This window comes from Desmodus rotundus, chromosome 9, assembly GCF_022682495.2.
Source record: "Desmodus rotundus isolate HL8 chromosome 9, HLdesRot8A.1, whole genome shotgun sequence".
NCBI classification, from domain to species: domain Eukaryota; kingdom Metazoa; phylum Chordata; class Mammalia; order Chiroptera; family Phyllostomidae; genus Desmodus; species Desmodus rotundus.
The window spans coordinates 81,004,347-81,023,415 of NC_071395.1; the positions used below are offsets into that span (position 1 = coordinate 81,004,347).

At 48.2% G+C, this 19,069-nt stretch overlaps 1 long non-coding RNA gene across 1 annotated transcript; it reads right to left on the minus strand.

The window, feature by feature from the left end:
- Positions 1 to 1,234: 1,234 nt before the first annotated feature.
- LOC128781581 (uncharacterized) lies at positions 1,235 to 8,074 on the minus strand. Its single transcript, XR_008427602.1, has 4 exons — positions 7,937 to 8,074; positions 4,794 to 4,972; positions 2,219 to 2,346; positions 1,235 to 1,461 (listed from the first exon to the last, which is right to left on the minus strand). It is a non-coding gene; the product is annotated as an uncharacterized lncRNA (long non-coding RNA).
- Positions 8,075 to 19,069: the final 10,995 nt, after the last annotated feature.

Below are 19,069 nucleotides of genomic sequence, written 5' to 3' on the forward strand. Positions count from 1 at the left end.
AAGTTTTCCTTGAAAACTTGTCCAGTTTTCCTTCCCTCTGGGCACCCAGAGGACTGTATTTCCATTGGGTAGGACCGTGTGGTTCTGGCCAATGGCCTGTGAGAGGAAAGGACCTGAGTCTCTTCTGGGCTGAAGTACACAGAAGCAGCTCACCTTCCCCCAGCTGCCTCTTCCCCACTGCAGCAACTGAGTTGTGTGTATGTTACCTGTGGTGCAACCCTGGGACAGAGCTGCCTCCTTCAGCCTGGTCCCTGAGCGCCTCAGTGGGACAGAGCACTGCCACTCCCCCTGTTATGGGACAGGAACGTGAGTGAGAAAGAAACTTGTGTTGCTTACAGCCACTGAGATTTTGGGGTTGTTCCCACCGCATAGCCCAGCCAACCTGACCACTCTAGGGCCGCCCCCCGGAGCACAACCTAAGATGAGTCCAGCTGTGCCTGGCCCAAGTGTGTCTCTCCAGGGGTGACAAGAGTTGGGAGATGGTGTGTATTTTGCCAGACCCGTGCCTCTGGGTTTCTGCTCTGTGCCTCCATCATGTGTCAAGTCTGGTGTTCATCTGTGCCCTTTGCTCACTAGGGAAACAATAATATTATCTTTCTTTGTTTTTCCCTATTGAAATGAAATTTTTATTTTTATCAAGGTAAAATGAATACCTGATTAAAAATTTAAATAATACAGTATTATACCCTACCTCTGATTCCAACTTCCCAGAGTGAAACTCCTTAAACTCTCTGTAAGGCTTCCTTTCAGCATTTTCTGCCATATTTCTAAATAATCTACTTACAATGGTATTCCCACTCCCCCGCCCGTGTTATTGAGATACAATTGACATACATCACTGAAAGTTTAAGGTGTATAGAATAGTGGTTCAACTTACATATATTATGAAATCTATGTATATCACATTTATAAGAATATATGAAATATATTCTTGATTAATTTTTTTCTACATTATCTGCTGACTGACTTAAAAAAAAAATTAGGTCCCCCCCACCCCACAACATTGCAACTCCTGCATTCATTTCTGCTTTCTTCATCCTCCTAATAGAGCGACATTGTGATTTTTGGTTGAGCCGACATCCAGTGTTTGCCTTATTAGGACTATGTAAATATCATCCTAGGCTGAGTCACATGAGGTACAATGATTACATTTTACTTCTTATACAATATGGTAGAAAACATGATATGTGTTCATCCCCCCTGTTGTCTATTCCCAGGAACATGAGAGATTACATTTCCCAGTCTCCTTTGCAGTGCAGCTGGGACCCTGTGATGGCGTTCTGGCCAATGAAATGCAAGTGGAAGTGACACAGCCCTTTCCACCCAAGGCAGGCAGTCCGTGGCCTTCTTCACGCTCTAGCTCTTCCCTCCAGGCAGGCACAGCAGCGGGTTCTGGGATGGTAGGGTTGCAAGATGGAAGCAGCCTGGGCTCCTGAGTCACCACTTGGAGGAGAGCCAAGCCTGCGAGGTGGATGAGATATAAATCGTTCTGTGCTAAGCTACTGAGATTTCAAGATGTGTCTGTTGTGGCAACTACCATTAACATCTAATACTTTCAGCATTGTTTTATTGTTCTCCAGTTTGCTTAATATTCTTTTAATCATCCTAATTCATCCCCAAACTTTCCCACAGAAAGAGAAACCTCCTCAGTAAGGTCACACACCCAGCCTCTTCAACTGTGCTCCTCACCCTTCACCCCTAACTAATCCTAGTGCCTAGTGATGGGGCATCAGGCTTTTTGCTGCCTGATGGGGAGTCAGGAGGCTTGGTGGAAATGGAAATAGCTTATATTTAAGGAGAGACAGTCTAATTTAATGGTTGAGAGTACCATTAAGTTAGCTCTTCAAATTTAGTAGCTGGGTGACTTCGGGTAATTCTCCTAACCTTTCTGAGACATTCTTTTTGAAAAATGGGGATAATAATAATCTCAACTTCATAGGACTGAGGATTAAATAAGACACCTGTAAAGTGCTTTCCACACAATTTCTGGCATAGAGGATGTGCTGATAAATCCTAGTTGTTACTATTTAGGCGAAAAAGATCTGGGGAATGACTATGCCTTCCAAGAACTAGGGAATTTAACTGGAAATGGATTCTACTCTGCTTCTGACTTTAGGCAGCTGCTCCCTGACTCCAGAGATGAGCCAAAGAGGAACCAACATGGAGAGGTCTGTCCCAGGGTGACAGCAGTGTCCTCCCCAGGGTCTGGACTACCTACCAGGGATCTTCCTTTATCTTCTCAGCCTGGGCTGGGGACTCCCCGAAGGTCCTTGGGTACCCCCACTTCACTGTTCCCTCCTTCCATCCTTGGGTTAGGAGATGGTGCTTCTTAACCTCCTTCCTTCCCTTAGGGTGGAGATGGGTGCCAATTAATTCAATACAAATGTTTATTACTGAGTACCAACTATGTGGCAGGTGCTGTGCTAGGCAATGGATTAAAAGAGTTAACAAATAGAAGGACTTTGCCAATAAAGAGTTTACAATTCAGTGGGAGACGCAGAGGGTGGACAAATGAATGTACAATTGTGCACTGCAGGCAGAATGGAAAGGTAACCATCCTAGGAGGGAGTACCCAGAGTGACTGACTTCATACAGGGTGATCACGGAGGTGACTGGTACCAGGAGGTGACAGATACCTAGGATGGCTAGGGAGCTGGGAAACAGCATGTGCAAAGGTACTGAGGAAGGAAAGCCCTTGGCTGGTTGAAGGCCCTGGGGGAGGCCCAAAGGACAGTCAACTGTCATAGTCAGCAGGGAAGCTCATGCAGGGCCTACTGGACCCCAAGAAAGAGTTTGGATTTTATTTGTAGTTGAAAGCAGAGGAGCCCCTGTATGGTGTAGAGCAGAGGATTTATGTGACCAGATTTGTGTTGTAAAAAGGCCACTTTGGTTGCCAACCACTTCTTCTGTGCCTCACTTATCATTGGAAACCAAGGTTGCAGGAGCAGACAGGGGTAGGGAAGGATCACAAGGAAGATGAGACCTTAGCAACCTGACTGTGGCCAGTTTCAGTTTGTCCATCTTTTGGTCCCATCCTGGATAGTGGGCGTCACCATGGCAACATAAGCAGACAAATGTTTCAGGCTTTAAAAAATTTCTCCTGGCTGATGTGACTCAGTGGATTGAGTGCTGGCCTGCAAACCAAAGTGTTGCTGGTTCGATTCCCAGTCAGGGCACATGCCTGGGTTTCAGGCCAGGTCCCCAGTAGGGGGTGCATGAGAAGCAACCACACATTGTTGTTTCTCTCCCTCTCCCTCTCCTTCTCCCTCCCTCCCCCTCCTTAAAATAAGTAAATTTAAAAGAATGTACATGTATTGCCATGACCGGTGTGGCTCTGTTGGCTGGACATTGTCCCGCAAAGTGAAAAGTCGCTGGTTCGGTTTCTGATCAGGGCACATGCCTGGGTTATAGGTAGCGAATCAAAGTTTCTCTCCCTCTCCCTCCCTTCCCCTCTCTCTAAAAATAAATCTTTTAAAATGCTGCGTGTCTATCTATGTATCAACTTCATCCATGCACACAATCCATTGAATATGTCAATGCACACAAATGTCTTTCCCAAAACTCGTCTCCCACACACCTGAGGCATTTCTGATTTTGGAACTTAGCTGGTTTCTATTCATAGGGGAGCTATGTTGGGCGAGGTCAAGCAATAATTAGGCCTTGAAACTCCTTTCCACTTAATGCCCAGGAGAACGTCTGCATCGGACTGAGCCAAACTGAACACGGTCCATGGCTAAACTTCTGTACGAAGCCAAAGGCCCCTTTTACGCTCACCTGGTTCTTGTTCTCTTTTATCAGAGTGGCAGACAAGTACCGTCCGTAAGAAAACCCTTCACACTCCACCCCCCAGCCCCTGCAGAGTTATTGTCCCCTCCTTGGAGCTTCCATTACAGCTTATCCACTTGTCCATTCACCAAACGTTAAACATCCAGTGGTCAGGTGTTGTACCAGGCACTGGGGGCAGAGTGTTGAATGAGACACGGCTCTGCCTGACCGCACATACCCTTGACTCTTATTGATGGGGGTAGATGGACAATAGTCCGGTAAACAAAGAGCTGAGTAAGATCGTTGCAGGCAGTAATAGGTTCTTGAGGAAGTAGAGGAGATGAGATACTAGTGGCGGCTGGGACGTGGGGTGGGGCTTCTCTAGTTTGGTTAGCTGTGAAGGCCTCTTGCTATTTCCTGGGCGTGCCACCGTCATCAAGGCCTTTTGGCGTGCTCTTCCCTCTGACTGGAAAGTTCTCCTGGATTTTCCCATGTCTGCCTCCTTTTTTGGATCAGTTAGGTGTCAGTTCAAAAGTCACCTCCTCAGAGAGTGTCCCTCTGACCACCCTAACCAAAGTAGCTTTTATTTATTGCTTTCATTGTTTATGATCTACCTTGGCCCGCTAGAGATACAAGCTCTTCTGAGGACAGGGTCTTTGATTTGCGGACTGTTGGTTTCAGCCATGGTTCGGTCAGGCAAACAGAAGCGACTCTATTGGTTCCACGTGGGAAGGGCTTTAATCAGTGGAATCAGAGGCACCCACAAGATTGAAGGGAGGGCTGCCGGAGTCAAGACCAGGGGAGCCTTTGGTGGTCTCCACTTGCCATAGGAAAGTGGGTGGCTCTCAAGAATTCACCGGGAGGCCACTGTGAATATTGAGAAATGATTGAGATTGGTTGACAAGTGTCTCATCTGTTGTGATAAGAAAAATAATTCCCAACAGCCTGTCCAGAAGCTGCTGCAAATTTTACAGAACTTCCAGGAAGCTGCTAGCTGACTCATCTACAAGCAATTTGTAGGCACTTACCTGGAAGTTGCTGCAAACTTCCTGTGCACCATTTCCCCGTGTGTCAGCCTGCGCCAGCTCCAGAGAACGATGGCTTTTCTTTTGACTTCCAAATCCCCTTGAATACCTGTCCTTGACAGTCTCTAACCCAGAAACGCATAGGGAAGGAGATTCTGGGAAAAGTGGTTCTGGCTTTCGTCCTGCAGAGGAGACGAGAGAAGGGGGTGGCCCTGAGGACACGTTGAAAACACACAGTCAACACGCTGCTGTATCACCAGGGTCTAGAACAGGGCTTGACACAAAGCAGGTGCTCAGGCAGTAGCCAACGATGGAAAGTGTATCTCCCCGGTCCTTGGTGGGGCCAAGATTTGAGCCCTCGACTGCTATATGCAAAGCCCAGGCAGTCCCAGTCTAACACCGACTGAACAAGCTATGATCTTGCTCCAGGAGCCCAGGCTGTAAGTGCTGACCAGTGAGTCTCCGACAGGGTCTGTGTCACAAATATGCCAACAGAGCTGTGCCTTTTAGGGACAGGAGCAGTGAGTGAGGCCAGAGAGCCCAGGGCCACCAACCTTCTGAGATCAATCTTTGGAAGCTTCCTGGAGGAAGTGGCATTGTAGAGTGCACTAGATTGAGAGAGTAGTGCTGTGGCTGCTCTAAGGTGAGTCTCTGAGGGCAAAAGAGCCTTGGTATCTCCCCTTGAGGGCGTGGGCGTTTGGCCAGGAGTAACCCTCCTGGTGTTTAAAAAAAAAAAATTGAAAATCTTTTTTTTTGGTTTAAATTTATGTGAGTAAAGCTCCAGCCTGAAAGTGCCTCACATTTCATTGGCAGAGCAATCACATGGCCACTTCTGGATGCAAAGAGGAAATGCCATCCCGGGCTTTGCCCTGTAGAACAGGGAGCACATGCTCTTCATGGATGGACAGCCACCTCTGCCCTGCCCCAGCCCCAGCCTCTCATCCCTCCCGTCTCTGGGCCCCTGACTGTGTTTCCTTTGCTCCTAGTCAGTGACACACACCAGGACCTGCATGTATGATAGCTGGTTCTACATGTGCCTGTCCCCTTGCCCTGAGGACAAGGACTGCGCCTTTCACCGTCACACCCTCACAACTGATAGGACAGTGCTCGGCACACAACAGGCACGTGATTGGCACTGTTACATTGAATTACTCTGTTCCTCTCTACGGTATTTCTGCCTAGGTGACCTGTGCTAACCAGCAGTATCTAATTTCCCTCTGCCTTGGACAGGGCTGAAAGCACCCATTCTCCTTGCTCTACGTCTAGAATAGGAAGTCGAATGGGACTTTCCTGCTGCCTCAGATGTTCGGTTGAGGACTCAAAGCTGAACATGACAGATAACATACATCCCCCCCATTCTAAAGAATGACTCTAAATATATCTGTGCAGAACTCACTAAAAGATACCAAAACCAACGCAGCAACCGTCACTCCCATGGTCCTCGATCAGCTGAAGAGTAGAAATGGGAGGGGTTCGCTGCAGAAAGGGAAAATGTAGGGAGAAGTGCAAAGGAAAGGAAAGGGTACCACCCACCAAGCGCGAGGTCAGGTTGAGCATTTTAATATCCGAAAGAAAATCACAACAATCAGATTTAAAGACTGGTTCAACTGCAAATGACAAGAAAGCTGAGAAGACTAGGCCTGTGCAACAAAAAGGAAAGTTGGAATCAAGATCCGAATGTCAAACAAGTTGAATGTGGAGTAAAACAAATGAATGAAATAAAGAAGGGTATCTTATTATGATAAGGGGTGCAGTCACGAAAAGATACTTATGCATCAGATAACAAAGCATCCTAAACATGAACCTAAAACTCCTGTGAACATGAGGAGAAATATAGAAATACTTGTGGTAATATTGAAATGACCTCTCTCAGTCCATGACAGATCAAGTGGATAAAAGACTTCACCTGCTTCTCTCCATCCTCACTGCCATCCTGAGCTCAGACCGCTGTCATCTCTCGCGAAGATTCCTGCGACACTCCTGCAGTCTAATCACACTGCACAAAGAAACACTTGTCTGCCAGGCAGACACTTCTGTAGCTCCTCACTGCCATCATGATAAAGTACAGACTCCATACCTCTGCTAATAAGACCTCTTATGATCTGGCCCCTGACTATTTTCTCAGCTCCTCTCTTCTTCCTCTCCCAGATCACATTTCAGTCCCCAACCAGAATGAATACTCCCTAACATACCATACTCACTCTTGCCTCTCTGGCTTTCTGCCCATGCTGTTTCCTCTACTTATGTTTTCATCTCTTCCCTCCTCCCCTTTTCCTGGCTGGTTCATTCAGCTGTCTCCTTAAGATAACTTCCTCTGGGAGACTCTTCTAACCCCACAAGACTGTGCTAGGTACCCCTCCTGGAAGCTCCCCTAGCTCCAGGTCCCTACTCCTAACCCCGCGTTAGAAATGTGTCTGTCTTCTCTGCTAGACAATGAGCCACCTGAGAGCAAGGACTTGACCTTACTCAGTGCTGGCTTCCCAGCTCCTAGCACAGAGCAGGCACACGATAAACACCTGTTGAATTATTAACTGCCTTAATAAATGAACGACGGTCACACAGCTATCTCACAGCCGTCAGCACATCATCCGTCTGCCTCCTAAGTCTCCTCCTTTCTTCTCTCTGGTACTCTTGAGAAGGACTAGGGAGAAGTTTATGAACTGACAGCACGTGGAAGGTTACTTTCAAGGCCATGTTTTTGTTTTTTAATTTTTAGGTCACTTCCACTTCCACTCTCCTCATTCATGCTTTCTAACCTGTGCTGCACTTTGGAATCACCTCGGGAGCTTCAAAAACTACTGTGGCCCAGGTGTCACCCTGAGAGCTTCTTATTTGATGGCCGGGCTCCCCTGGTGATTCCAATCATCTGGCCTAGTTGGTGACTACCCCAGAGGGCTGGGGGGTTGTTCCCTTTTCGGCACAGCTCCTGTTTACTCTTCAAAACCCAGGGCAAATGTCACCTCCTTGGAGAAGGCTTCCCAAGTCACCACACACCCCCACACAGACACAGTTCTCTAGTGTTGTGTAACCTGTCTCCAAGAGGCACTCATTACACTTTATCTCCAACCCCAGCACAGGAGTGTCGACAGAGGTTCATTGAAAGCACAAACGCATGAATGAGCGAATTCCTAAACTGGACATCCTACCTGAGGTCTCCAGTCCCAGGCAGACACCAACACGGGCACACAACGGGCGATGGTGCTGGAGAACGATGGTCCCTAAACCAACCAGAAGTACGCCGTCCTCAGAGGGAGAACAGAGATGCAGGGTAAGTTCCCCAGAAATTATGTTTAAAAAGCCAAAGAGATGCATGATAATGAAACAAAGTTTTCTCTTTAGCACTTTTACAGCTGGTCTCATCAATCGGCTATGAAAAATACCAAATAACTAATGGAAGGATGGCCTAGAGGAGCCTCTGACAAGGAGGGATCACGCAGTCAGGTTTAAAAGCCGACGTATGGGTTTCTCGAATCTGGCCGGTGCGCTCAATCCTGACTCCCAGAGCTGAGGCTCTGAACGGGGCTGTTCTTCCGTAGCGCACTGGAGGTTTACAAATGCTTCAGCTCTGCCCAGCTTACCTGCCTGCACACGGCCACATTCCAGGGGCCTCCCCACTGGCTACCCATTTGAAACACGGAGGAAGACTTTTGAAAATAACTGGCCCAGCCTCTCCACTCCCCCGCCCCACGTGGGTTCTGACTTCATTGGTCTTGCTGGTGGCTTGTGTGTGGGGAGTTGAACAGCTCCCCTGCCCAGGTGACTCAAATGCACAGCTCGGTGTCAGCAACACTGATGTACAGGTTGTGACTTGAGGGGTGCTGAAAGTCCCACCTGGCCTAACACACCCACTAAAGTGCCAGAAGGGCCGTAATCAGAGATTCTCAGCCCAAAGGCCATTCCAGGATTATCTGGGAGCTTTTAAGAAAAATGGATAATGCAGCCCAGTGGCAGATTATTTTAAAGCCCCAGGTGACCCTAATGAGCAGCCAGGGTTGAGACCCACTGGCCTAAAGCGGCGTGTGCCCCAACTTGTGTGAGAGTAAGACTCATCTGGGGGGGCTCGTTAAACGTGCCAGATCCTGCCCTGAGGATTCTAGGAGGTCGGGGTGCATTCAAAGAAGACCTTTTTTAAATAAGCACCTTCTTTGTTCTTCCTTTCCTGCTAGTAGCAGCCTCCCAAGCTTGCCTGCTCATGAGGATTTCCTAGGGCACTCATAAAACACGGAGATTCTGAAACCCATACCAGACCAATTGCACAGGACTCTGGAAAAATCGAGCTAAGGCATTGTAAACCTTCGGAGGTTGTCTAAAATTAACGAAGAGGATACCGTATGATTTCACTTATGTGGAATCTAATGAACAAACTGGACGAACAAGCAACATAGAGACAGACTCATAGATGGAGAGCAGACTGACAGCTTAGGGGTGGAGGTTGGGGGTGGGGTGATCCCACAAAAGAAAAAGAACTCATGGACAGGGACGACCGGGAGGTGATTACGGGGCAGGGGCTGGCAGTGGAGGTGGAAGAGGGTACAAGGAGGAGAAGTGGTAATGGAAAAAAACACAATAAAAATTAACTATTTAAAAAATAAAATGAATGAAGAGGTAAATGAGTCACTTTGGTTTCTCATCCTCAAAGAGCTCAGAGTTCATTGAGTAAGTCAGTCTGTCGATCAGTCAATAAACCTTTCGACGCATCTGCTCCACAGCAAAGGTGGTTGTATCTAAGATACCGGTCGATGAGCTGGAAGCCCCCCACCTTTTGTCCAACCATGTGGGTCCATCTGCCTCAGCTGGCAGACCGTCCCCAGTCCTCCCCAAGAATCCAGCCCTCCCCCAATCCTCCTGATCCTTCAAGTCCTGCTCTGAGCTAAGTCAGCTGAGGAGCCGAACTGACCTCCACCCTCTATTCTACGCGCCCCCACCCTGGACACACACCTGCCAGCCCATTTACAAGAACGAGGGCAGTTTTTTGTGCGTCTGGTCCGAGCTCCCGCAGAGGACTGGGACTGTGGCTGGTTTATCTCTGTAACCCTAGGAGCTACTACCGGAGAGGCACACAATGGAGGGTTATAGCTTATCAGGGCAAAAAGACACGCAGACAGATACAGAGCAAAAAGTGCTAGGGGAGAGGTGAATACAGTAGTCACAGTGAAAACACGGCACTGGGGCCAGACACGGTGCTTTCTCCTACGAGACAGAGAGACAGATACAGTGCAGTCCTGTCCTCCCAGTCTAGGTGAGGGGGGGAGGGGATACTAGGTAAGCAGAAACAAGGTGTCCCCAAAAGGGACACATCATTTCTTGGTTGCTAATGAGGGGATGCTTCAAGGGGAAGTCGTATTTTTCTTTTCAGTTTTTCAATTACAGTTTACATTCAATATTATTTGGTATTAGCTTCAGGTGTACAGCATAGTGGTTAGACAGTCACATACGTTACAGAGTGTTCGCCCGCATCTATCCAGTGCCCACCTGGCACCGCAGATGAGAGGTAGTATTTGAACTTGGACCGAAGGGAGGATTGTGTGTTTGAATGAGTGGACATGGGAGGGCAAGGCACCCCAGGAGGCGGGAACAGTGTGAACAAAGGTATAGCGGCAGGAACCCGGAAGGCATGTCTGGGAGGGTCTGGAGAGAGAGATACGACCCAGAGCCCAAGAGCAGAGTGCCTGGGGACTGGAAAGTCATAGGCAGGAATCTCAAGGGACCCCACGCCTCTCTTCTTCATGGCTCCCCAGAGTAGCCACCAGAAGAGGCTGGTCTCCCTTTGTTATTTCCACATTTGCCAGATTTATACTTCTTAATTAATTCCATTTCCTCCATTCCCACATTCTCAGTATTTGCAACATTTCCCCCAGCCTCGGAAGGGTATCACACAAATGCTGACTTGTCTGTGTGGGCCAGCAGCTTGGCAGAGCTGCCTGTGCAAGGTCAGGAGGTGGCTAAATGGAGTCCAGTAGGGGAGGCTGGACCCTGCATAGGTTTTGTTCATGGGATGAGTTCAAAATTGATCACAGGTTCCTTAAAGGAAGGGGGCTGCCTCTTCTCCTGGCCTTCTCTCCTGTTGCCAAGGGCAGAGGCCAACATCACGCACCTGGGATCAGAGCTCAGGGAGCACCAGGTAACCTGGGTGGGCGCCAGGGTCCTGAGTGACTCCCGTAGAGAGCCATGAGCGTGCTGGGTAGCCCTGGGCCCAGGGGAGGCTGAGGAGAAGGAGCCAGAAGCCTGTTCTTGAAATCCTGAGCTGAGGGAAGAAGAAGCAAGAGCACTAACCAGGACGGAGCAAGCGGCAGACGTCTGAGTAGCTAACGATCACAGCCACACAGAAGGACAGAAGTGTAAAGAGCAGAGGCTGGAGGTCACCAATAAGTGCAGCGGATACAAGCTGTGTATTCCCAGGGTATTCCTGCAACAGGGGCTAGAGACTCAGAGCCCCCTCATCTTCAGTCTAGACCCTCAGTGTGCTGTGACCGCCTGTGACACACGGGAGAGCGGGTGGGCGGCTAGGTGGCTGGGCCCGGGCCCAATTTGTGGCAGCTCTGTCCACTAGACGTGCAATGCAAGCCACCCATGTGATTTTCGATTGTCTAGTAACCACATCAAAAAGTGAAAAAGAAGTAGGAATTAATTGTATAGATAGATATATTTCATTTAGCCCTACCTATCCAAAAAATTTCAACATGTAATCTATATTAAGAATTATTATAAGAGGTTTGCCTTCTTTTTCAGCTAAGTCTTTATGTATTTTACATTCCCAGCACATCTCAGTTCAGACAAGCCTCATTCCCAGTGCTCAATAGCCCCTCGTGTGGGACAGGGCAGCTGTAGCGTGTCTGACGTGGTGGCTTGTCTCGCAGACGTGAAAGAGATGAATATCCTTGCCTCATCCAGGACCAGAGTGGAAGCAGTTTTTATGGCTGACTAGAGTGGTGTCCCCTTCTGTCCTCACTGACCCTTCATGTCCCTCCTGATCATAGTTGACAAAGATGCCCTTGCAGACAGAGTAGATACAGACATGGTAGGCTCCCTTCTGGACTCTCCAAACCAGTCCCCACAGCCCACGTGCAGGGGAGTACGTGGTAGGTCCCAAGACTCAGTACTAAAAAAGGAAAGGCTTCTTGCAAAGACCGATAGGAGGGTATAGTCATCTGCTCAGGCCGCCATAACAAAGTACCACAGACTAGGCAGCTTACACAACAGAAATGTGTTTTTTCATGATTCTGGAGTCTGGAAGTCCAAGATCAAGGTGTTGGTGGGGTTGGTTCCTTCAGAAGCTTCTCTCCTTGACTTGCAGATGGCTGTCTTCTTCCTGTGTCTTCATGTGGTCTTCCCTGTGCGTGTGTCCATGTGTTGACCTTCTTTTTTAGCCATTTTTAAAAGATTTTATTTATTTATTTTTAGAGAGAGGGGAAGAAAGGAAGAAGGACAGGGAGAGAAACATCACTGTGTGGTTGCCTCTCATACGCCCCCTACTGGGGACCTGGCCCACAACCCACCAATGTGCCCTGCCTAGGAATCGAACTGGTGACCCTTTGGTTTACAAGCCAGTACTCAACCCACTGAGCCACACCAGCCAGGGCTGATCTTCTATTCTTATAAGGACAACAATTGTATTGGGTTAGGGGCCACCCTAATGACCTCATTCTAACTTAATCACCTCTTTAATCATCCCTGGCTCCAATACTACTGACTTGTTCTAAGGTATTAGAGTTGGGACTTCAACATATAAATTTGCGGGCGACACAATTCAATCCATAGCAAAGGGAAAATGCAGGACAATCTGAGATTAAATGCTAACCAAAAGTTCACAAGATCCTTGAGACCTCACCAGGAGAGGCAGAGAGCCAGCGGGGTGGGGGGAAAGCCTATATTTTAAAAGCTTCAAGTAGGTCTTTATTCCACCAGAGCTGAACTCATCTCTAGCAAAGATAGCCTTTTATTTGAGGACAAATCCACTCCGTGGGTCTCACAGTTGTTAGGATGTAAATCAAATACTCCTGTAGCTATGGCGATAGTGGAGACAGCTGTGGCTCCCAGAAACCAGGGCCCCTGAGATGCTGGGAAAGGTTATCTGTGGAAGCAGAGCCATACCCTGCAGATCGCCTGTCCTTAGAGAAATGGATTTGGACTATCTTGTCCCATAAAAGCATTTCTTACACTTAGGACGTTGTGTAGTCGTGTGCAGGCAACGCTCAGAGGGGATGAGAAACGGGCAGACCTGGTCTTCACCTGGAACTGGAGAGACTGAAAATTACCTGGGCTGCATGGTCCATGTCCCCTCGTGGTGCCATTCAAGACTGAGGTGGCTGAGGCTGGGGCTACATCCTTGCGTTTTCAGGTGCAATGAATGCTGTGCTCTCAACGTAGAAACACACCCCGGAGAGGGTGGAGTCATTCCCCTACCAGGAGCTGACGTCCCCACTGCAGCGTCCAGGGAACAGGACATCCTGCAGCATAAAATAAAGACTGGGGCTGCCGGCAGTCACTGACAGGGAGGAAGCTAATATCCTCTGTGAATCTGTGAGAGTACAGGACAACAGCTGCACAGACGGTGGCCAGGCTCTGTGACATGCCTGCTGACCCAGGTCCTGTCCGGGATGTCTGGGGTGGCTAGGGACAACCAGGACAGGACATTCTCTGAGAGTCACACACACACAAAATACTCAGAGAGAAGAAGAGAACCAGGCCCAGGCTGAGCTGACGATATGGATATTAAATGATAAAGTGTCTCTTTCTGTAGCTACTCTCTGGGGCTTGGACCTGTTTGCTCACTTCCACTAGGCGGCAAGTTCCTGAAGGCCACACCTCTTACTCATCTTTTTTTTTTTTAAGATTTTATTTATTTATTTTTAGAGAGATGGGAAGGGAGGGAGAGAGGGAGAGCAACATGATGTGTGAGAGATACATCGACTGGTTACCTCTCGCACACCCCCAACCAGGGACCTGGCGCACAACCCAGGCACGTGCCCTGACTGGGAATCAAACCAGCGACCCTTTGGTTCACAGGCCAGCACTCAGTCCACTAAAACACACCAGCCTGGGCTCATCTTTTTTCTTTTCTTTTTTTAATTGATTTGAGAAAGAGAGAGAGAGAGATTAATTTGTTGTCCCACTTACTTGTGCATTCATTGGTTGATTCCTGTATGTGCCCTGACCGCAGATCAAACACGTATTCTTGGCACATCAGGATGACATGCTAACCAAGCCAGGGCTCTTACTCATCTGTGTATCTCCAGGATGATCCTGGCACAGAGACGGGCCTCAATACTAAGTTAACGCAGGACATTGGAAGCCAAGGCCAACCCTGCAGAGAAGAAAGCTGAGGCATGAGAGCATCGGGTCATCACGGGCCACAGAGGAACCTGGGGAGTCTCGGATCATGATTTTTCTCTGTACGTCCCGACAGAAACAGGCTCCTGCCTCCCATCCTTGAACATGCCTTTGGACAGGATTCATGCCCCAGAGAAACAATGTTGAAAAGCCAGTGGGAAATTTTAACAGAAGAGAAAGGGGAATGGTTAGCAGTAAGCGTGTGTCCAGGCAAACATCCTTTGGATGGAGAAGAAAAATAATCAGGAGAAAACTCCTGGACACACCGGACCCCCACAGCCTCCCTTTCCTGTCAGTGACCAGTTTGTGAAAATAATTTCTCTCCCAGGGATCCCAACAGTAAGGAGGAGCTATTGCATCCCAGAGCCCTCCCGCCTGGACTAAAGTCAGGGAGGGACAAGGGAAGACCAGGGACCTGGCCAGTTCATTAGAAAGGAACTCAAGGGAGAGGCAGCTTTACCAATAGCATCCAACAAGAGATGGTTAGGCAACCTTGGTCTCACCATTCTCTGCGGCCCTTCCGTTGAAAATGACTGGCATAGTTGCAGCTAGTTAAACAAGAAATAAAGAAAGAAGAGGGAAGGGGAGGGGAGGGGAGAGAAAGGAGAAAAATTTATTTGAGAGTAGACTTGAGACAAAAAAAAAATCCAGAAGTGACCCCCAAAACCTGATAAGGAAACTATCACCAACGCCAGGCTCTAAGCACCAAGAACCCGTTGTACTGCACTCACTGCAGCGGCCGCGCTGTCTTCACTTCTTCATCAGAAACTTGACCTTGCCACCTGCAGGAACCACCATCACTGCAGCTGCCACCACCAAAAGCTGGACACCTCGGCTGCCTCCCATGCCAGCAAATATGGTGGCTTCCCCCCACAGCCTCTTTCCTTCCTGGCTCCCGTGTGAATGGAGGTCTCCGGTCTGAACACAGCCGCATCCGATTGCTGGTTGGTGGAGCTTGGTCACAGGCCTGTAGCCCAGTCCCAGGGCAGGTAGGAAGGTGAGTTCTGACTTCCTTGCTGGGAAGGCAGAAGAGGAATTTCCCCAGAAACAGAAAGAGGACTCAGTAGACAGTGTGCAGATGAAAAAGGCTCTGTGGATGGGTGGTAATTGGCTACGCACACAATATGAGTGTACCTAATGCCCGACCTGTTCATTTAAAAATGGCTAAGGTGGTAAATACTGTTATGTGTATTTTATCAAAATTAAAAAAAAAAAAATTTCCCTGGTCGGTGTGGCTCAGTTGGTTGGAGCATTGTCCATCCGGTAAACAGAAAGATCGTAGGTTCAATTCCCATTCAGGGCACATGCCTAGGTTACAGGTTTGGTCCCAGTCAGGGCACCTAGGGGAGGCAACCAATTGATCTCTCTCTCTCTTCCCCTTTCTCTAACATCAAAGAGCATGTCCTCGGGTGAAGATAAAAAATGTATTTTCTTTCGTTAACAACTTAACATGGGCAGCTGTGAATATGACAAGTGGCCACCACTAATCTCAGTAAATGTTTGGTGAATAAGCAAATAAAGGTGTTAGGTGGGGACGCTGGGCTCGCAGACACCATACGGCAGTCGGCAGTCACAGCCCATCACTGTTTAACACTTCTCAGCTTACCGAGCATTTCTAGTGCACTTTGTACTTCCTGCTAGCACAGCGCCTGCCCCACAGGATGCCTATTGTTTGTATAATTACAGCTAATTTGTATCAGCATTTACAATGTGCTCGGTGCTCGCACACATTATCTCAATTACTCCTCACAATAACCTGTGAGGTACGTGTTGGGTGACTGTATTGCTCAGAGGTAATATAATTCATCACACTGGAGGAGGGACAATATCAGAACACGTCAACAGGAATAAAAAGTGAAGTGGGTGAACTCAGGATAAGGTAAAGCTCCAGAAGAACCTGTAGAGAAGCAGAGAAAATAAGAAGAGAGAAACTTCAACATGTTTATGTTTTCTGTGACCACAACTGTGAAGAGCCTAGGAGAGTCTGGAAGACAGGGGAAGTGTGACCCGATGGAGCCAGGACTCAGCAAAGGCTAAACCGGCACACACCCTACATCTGGTAACCCTGGCAACAGGCCCTGCACCTTATGATATGACATGCTAATGAGAAAAGCCACTTGCAAATGAAGTAAATGAGCACTCTAGACGCGGCCGCACAGAGCCCAGCTGGTTCCGCCTTAGGGAAAGTTCTGGGGAACAGTTTGAGAGTTAGTTTGTGCCACAGTATCAATTGAGGTTGTGGGAGATATCATCTGAATTATGCATAATAAAGGAACATCTCGCAGCTGCACACTCAAAGGAACGAATGGGTTCAGCCCATACCTGTTGCCTCTCCCATTGAGGTCGGTTGAAGTCTGTGTGACTAGTCAACTGTGCTCTTGTTTATCCAAATGGTCTCACATGTTCTTCTCCTCAGCACCTCTGCCTGGAGGAAGCCCCGGACTGGGAAGGGGAGAAGTTCACTCCCCAGTTTGGGTGGGGCAGCTGCAGTCGCCTGCTGCCTACTGTGCCTGCTCCCCTGACCCCTGCTACTGCCAGCCAGAGCCTGCCCAAAAGAGATTTGGGAGTAGGACAGAAAATGTTAGGGTTCCCACTGGAATGGACGATTGGATTGGTTAATTACCATGTTCAGGATTCCTCAGCTAGCAAGAAGTGAGGCGGGGATTTGAACCTAGTCTGTCTAATTCCAAAGCCCATCCCCTTATGGGCTTTATTGATTGGTCACAAGTTTGTTTACCTGAGCCTATTTTCCCATCAGTAAAAAAATAACAAAAAGATATCCCTAGCGGGGTGTTGAGAGGATGGGAAATGATGGATGTCAAGCCTTCGCTCTTAGCCAGGCTCCTGATAAAGGAGGGCTGATGAGAAGAAGTACCACTCTCACTTTCAGATGTAAAAATCTCAGTCTCCTAGAGGTTAGAGAGCATGACCAGAGCTACCTGTCCACTTGCTGTCAAAGATCTTGAGCCTGGGTTTTTACCCCAAGTTCCACACCCGTCTGGCTCAGTTGACAGTTTGGGTGGTGCGTGGAGAGAACTAAACGTAAGGGCCCTCCATGAGAAACTCGATGTTGTCTCATTGAGGACCAGACTGTGTATGTGTAAAGCACTACAGTGAGCACGCACTGTCGAATGGGACCGGCGAGGGTGACCCAGCTCTGTCCTCGAGGGCAGTGGTGTGGCCAGTGAAAACATTCGGGTGCAAAGGTTGAAAAGTGCTTTTTCTCCTCCTCCCATGGGGGGAAGTGAGTTTAGCTAAGCCAGTGAGTGATTCTTAGTCTTGGCTACACATTGTTATCAGCTGGGAAGCTTTAAAAATGCTGCTGCCTGGCCCCAGGGGTTCTGGATGAAGCGGTTAGGAGTGCAGCCTGGGCATTAGTGAATGGGCAGCCAGGTTGAGGAACCCCAAGCTAAGCAAAGATGAACTTCTGGGGCCAAATGGGACAGGGAGGAAAAGAAAGCATGAGGGGGAGGGTTTTGTGTCAGGGAAATAAATGGAGCAACGAGGAAAATGTGGCCTCTATGCCCCAAACATAAGACCCAGGCACTCAAGACAGGAGCGGGAGGGAGACCCTGCCTCCCAGTGGGCAGCCTGCAGATATCACTGGCTAGGCCTGAGACCCGCAGTCAGGATGAAAATGCTTCCATCAGCCTGAGACTCCGCCTTCATCACGGGAGCTGCTCGCTAGGCTGCGCGGAAAGGAAAGGTGCAGCTAACAGGTCCGACGGGCCTTCCTGACCGCTGGAGGCGGGAAGCATGGCCGCCTGGAAACGGTCTGTTGCATCTCCAAACACAAAGTCAAAGACTTAAAATGCATTACTATTTTATTAGCAACTCTTAAAAGCTCCTGCTGTGGTGTGAGTTACAGCAGATACAACTAGTTTTATGTATTTATTTTATGTGTTTAGCATTTAATTCCACTAGCTTGCATTACAAGACACTCAGCTGTTAACACATTTTTACTATGTTATCTTCTTCCCCATTAATCAGACTTTATTGATTAGTCACAGCCGGGACTTCTAGAGAGCAGTGGTCTTGTTTCCTACAATTCCCCTCGTTTTATTTGTCCATCTTTGTTATTGTAGTGTTTGGCTTCCATGTTACATCCTCCTTCATTTCCAGTCTTTCATTAGTGTTTTTCCTATGATTTCTCGGAGTTCTTACATATTATTCTACTGTTACCGACTCAAGATGTGTGTGCTCATTGCTTTAAAAAAAAAAAGGCCAATATTCAAAATGTCAGAGTTTAGAGTAAGGAGAGGATTATTGATCCAGAAGGCGCCAGCTACAGAAAAATGGATGTGGGGGGGGAGGGGCGGGGCGGGGCGGGAACATAAAGCTTCTGCAAATCCATCTTAAAAGAGCCCAGAATTCAGGTGTCTCTATAGTCAGGAAAAGGGAGGAGGGTCCGACCAAGAGGTATGGCCCAGAGGTACACGACACTTAGGTGCCAGCAGGGATCCAAGGAAGAGCGGGTCTCTTTGTTCTCCAGTCTGTTGACCCCAGCAGATTTGAATCTGGTCTTGAGACTCCTGCATATTTTTGCCAAAAGCTCAAGCCTCAAGCAGAATTCCCCTAATAATTATCGATAGCAGAAGCTCTTCACCTAAAGGCCACAAGAAGAACAGGCTATAATTAAGATAGAGACAGAGAGAGGAGCATTTCACTGTTACACAACCATCTCATACTTCTTAAAATATTGAAACGTAAGGTTATTTGAGTCAGGAAAATAGAAAACACCATTATTATAAATACATACTTTCATGCTCTGTATTAAGTCCAAAACTGGTGGTATATTGAACATTACTTCATGTAGAAATTCGAAGCTTAGCTTTTCAAAGACTAAACAAAAACTCAGAAACGTGCGCAGAGCTTGTCATCAAGAGTTACCACCTGTACCGACCTGGGTGCTCCCAGAAGTAGCTGGTGGTGTTAGGAGTTAGTAGATG